This window comes from Theropithecus gelada, chromosome 1 (genome assembly GCF_003255815.1).
Source record: "Theropithecus gelada isolate Dixy chromosome 1, Tgel_1.0, whole genome shotgun sequence".
Taxonomy (NCBI): domain Eukaryota; kingdom Metazoa; phylum Chordata; class Mammalia; order Primates; family Cercopithecidae; genus Theropithecus; species Theropithecus gelada.
The window spans coordinates 195,438,063-195,442,392 of NC_037668.1; the positions used below are offsets into that span (position 1 = coordinate 195,438,063).

At 36.0% G+C, this 4,330-nt stretch overlaps 1 pseudogene across 1 annotated transcript; it reads right to left on the bottom strand.

Moving 5' to 3' along the window:
• Positions 1 to 981: 981 nt before the first annotated feature.
• LOC112612698 lies at positions 982 to 3,685 on the bottom strand (annotated as a pseudogene). The gene has a single exon (XR_003116886.1). The product of XR_003116886.1 is annotated as a 14-3-3 protein zeta/delta pseudogene (transcript).
• Positions 3,686 to 4,330: the final 645 nt, after the last annotated feature.

A 4,330-nucleotide genomic window follows, 5' to 3' on the forward strand; every position in this document is an offset into this window, starting at 1 on the left:
TTTCACATTTTTCTGTGTGAAAGAATCCCCCATACAAAAACTACATACTGTTTGATCCTACTTATAAGAAAGTCTAGGATAGACAAAATTAATTTATGGTGGTAGAAATCAGATCAGATTATAAGGGAGGTAACTGATTGGGAAGGAGCACAAAGGAACTTTCTGAGGTTTGATGAAACTGTTCTGTCTTGATGCAGGTGTGGCTTATACAACTGAAACCCTTAATCAAAACTGATTGAATGGTACACCTAAGATTGGAGCATATCTCTGTATTATACCTCAAAAAAATTAAAAGGTCACCCCCAAATCTCCATACATTTGGAAACTAAATAGCTTATTTCCAACCACATTATGGTTTCACCAATAAGTCATTTTGAAAATTATAACATTTTAGGATTAAGCAACAAGAGTCACTTTGAGACAAACCTAAAGCAATACCGCGTGCAATCCCTCATTTGTAATTCTGAATTACCGAAAGCTCTGAAAAACAATTTTTAGAAAATTTGACATGAAACTCTAACTCAATCTGATATGAGACAAACTATAGTCTTTATTGTCTTGATGTATGGATTGGTGCAAAAGTTATTGCGGTTTTTGCCATTACTTTGTAATTACCTTGTAATGGCAAAAACCACAATAACTTTTGCACCAACCCAATATATGACCAGAGTATTGGCACAAATACCATGGGAGATTTTTATAATATGGAGTTTGTAAACCATATTGCCACTCTAAAATCTAAAATCAGTGAATTCTGAAACACATTTGACACCAAGGGTTTTGGATAATGGATTGCAATCCATGAATTGTGATAATGAATAATCTTAATTAAATACGTTGCTAAAAAATGGTCGAAAAATAATGAACTAAACATTCCACATATAACAGAGGAAAATATAAAGATAAAAACAGAAATTAATATAATCAAAAACAAAGAAACAATAGAAAGAACCTAAAAATTAACAACGGATACATTTTTCCCCCATCATCAATATTTATTGAGCATTTACAGTGTACTAGGCACAACAGAACATATAGAAAACATTGTCCCTGCTCTTGAGGAGCTTACATTCTAAAAGAAAAAATACACCTCTTTTAAAATGGCATTTTTGTTTGATGTTTTCTGCAAAGTACTGAGGAAATATTTTGTTAAAGTGAGCTTTGGGTATAACTTAGCCCCATCATTATTTAGAGAAGAGAGGAAGAAGAAAGAGGAAGGATTTTAAAGGCAGACAATGACAGACCATTCAGGATAGGTAGGGTTTTAAAGGGAGATAAACACCATCTCATCAACTAAGGAGAGATTTACTGCAGTAAATAGGATGAGGAAAATAATCTGTGGGGTGCAAACAAAGGAAGCAGGGTGCCTTAGACATTGAGTGGAGCCAGAAAGATCATGCGGCCTTTTCCCAAGTACATGGCCACCAAGTAAGAATGGTTGGTGACAAGACAGAAGGGTAAAAGAGGAAGGTAATCTTGTGCACCTGACAAATAAAATAAAGGATCAAAATCGAAGGCAGGCTGTAAGAGTATCAAGAAATTCTTAAAAACCAGAAAGTGATTTGGAAGCACAAAACTTATAGTTAATGCTGTCATGATGGGCCAAGAACATTGTGGCTTCCTAAGTTAGAAAATGCCATATACCAAAATTTTAAATTGAACACATTACATTGTTTTCCAATCAATCTCCCCCTCTCCCAGAAAAAATAGGAACTCATTTTTTTCAGGGTGGAGAGGAAGAGAAGGGATAATGGGACATGGAAACAGCAGTTATATTAGTAGTATTTTTGTTGTTATGATAAATTTTGTGTTTAAACTTGGTAAAAGCCCATTAGCTGCCAAGAGGGAATAAGGAATAAATTTCAAAAAATGTACAATTTCCTTTAGAGAAGTTTCAAAACCAAAAGACTAATTTATATGAAAAACTGTAGAGAAAGTAGTTGAAAAGTGCATTCATAAAACTTTTATTCCACTTACATGAATTTAATACACGTGTTCTGAACAATTATGCTTAGATTGTTCATGAAAATTTCATAAGGCATTAAACAAAGCTAGCCATCATCTCAAGTTATTTCCCTGTTAACTATTTTTACAGCACATGCATGTTAGGCAAGTATCAAAAAAAAAAAATCACAAAAGCAAAAAACCTAAAAAACAGTTAAATACATGGGTTTTTGTTTTACTGCTGTGCTTGATATACATGAAGTAATGAATACCAAGCAATTCATTTTTACTGCATCTTTACTTTTACATTTGTTCTTAGGTTACCTGAAACACTTAAATACAAATAAAATGAGTGTAGCAAAAATAATGAAAGCTAACAGCAGGTAACTTTACAAATAATGGAATGTGAACCATTTCTGCCCTTATCCAGAGTACAATGGGTCACAACTTTGTCTAAAGGAACACTTCTGCAGCTGTAGTCAAAGGTGTGCACGTTGAGATTGAGTGTTCCACAGATACACATGGTTTAACCTGTGGTATCCATGGGGTATGTTTCTACAACAGCCTTCTAAGTGCTCCAAACCTTAAAGTACCCACAATTACTACCCCTGTGACTGGAACCAATGATCCCTTTTATTCCGCACCAGGACAAACCAATATGTAGGCAATTTTCTTTGCTTAGACATGGAAGCAGTTTTACACTGGCCCTTGTGAAGCCACAATGTACCAAAAGTACTATGCCAAACATTTATAACTTGTATAAAAATTCCACATCCCCATATTGGCCGCCTCAAGATGAAAACAGATAACTCCCTAAATGTTAACTGGCTCTACTCCCCTAATATTAAACATAAAAACCACATGGGAAATATAGAAATTCAAATAGAAGTAACATAAACCTGTCATAAATCGTAAACAAAAAACTATTTGTGGGACAACATGGATGACAAATGGTCTACTGTGTAAATTTTAGAATGAGGCAGACAAAACTTGGAAGGCTGGTTAATTTTCCCCTCCTTCTCCTGCTTCAGCTTCATCTCCTTGGGTATCCGATGTCCACAATGTCAAGTTGTCTCTCAGTAATTACATTATTAGCCTGCTGTCTTTGTATGACTCTTCACTTAATGTATCAAGTTCAGCAATGGCTTCATCAAAAGCTGTCTTTGCAAGAGAGCAGACTTTCTCTGGGGAGTTCAGAATCTCATAATAGAACACAGAGAAGTTAAGGGCCAGTCCCAGTCTGATAGGATGCGTTGGTTGCATTTCCTTTTTGCTGATTTCAAAAACTTCTTGGTATGCTTGTTGTGACTGATCCACAATCCCTTTCCTGTCATCACCAGCGGCAACCTCAGCCAAGTACGATAGTAATCTTTCATTTTCAAATAGAAGACTTTGCTCTCTGCTTGTGAAGCATTGGGGATTAAGGACTTTTCCAAAAGAGACAGTACATCATTGCAGACATCTCTTAGCTCCGTCTCAATTTTCTCTCTGTGTTCTCGAGCCATCTGCTGTTTTTTCTCAGCACCTTCCGTCTTTTGTTCAATACTTGAGACGACCCTCCAAGATGACCTATGGGCTCCTACAACATTTTTATAAGCAACTGAGAGAAGATTCCTCTCCTCATTGGATAATTCAGCTCCTGGCTCAATTACAGACTTCATGCAGGCTGCCATGTCATCATATCGCTCAGCCTCCTCGGCCAGTTTGGCCTTCTGAACCAGCCCATTTTATCCATGACTGGATGTTCTGCTGTCTTGGGGGAAGCGGCCTTAGACCTTTAATGGCTCAGAAATGGGAGTGAGGCGTCCAGTCCCTGAGTGTGGCTGAGTGATGTGGAGGCGTTCCAATTGAGAGCTCAGAATCTGCTAACAACTGATACTTTTAAAAGATTAATAAAACTGTCAAATTTCTGGAAATACTGATAGAGAAAAAACAGAATTTGCAAATAGTATATCAAGAATAAAAAATGGGGCAAAACCACAGAGGTAATAGAGAATCTAAAATTTGTATTTTGTGTCAATAATTTTGAAAACTTAGACAAAGGGACATATTTATTAGAAAAATAAACACAAAAAATAAAAAACAGAAAACCTAAATATTCATTTTAACTGATCTTTTTTCTTGTCTTATTGCATAAATAAATAGATGTTTTGATAAGAGATAATCCTGGTATTTTAAAAGGGAAAGCTTTTTAAATGGTACTGTTAGGATTCCCCAGAAAAACAGAATGAATAGATGTGCATGTGTGTGTGTTTGTGCGTGTGTGTAAGTTAAAGGAGGTAATTTTAGTGCATTGACTCACATGATTATGGAGGCTGGCAAGTCCAAAATCTGCAAGGTAGGCTAGACCCAACGAAGAGTCAATGCTACCGTTCAATTCTGCGGG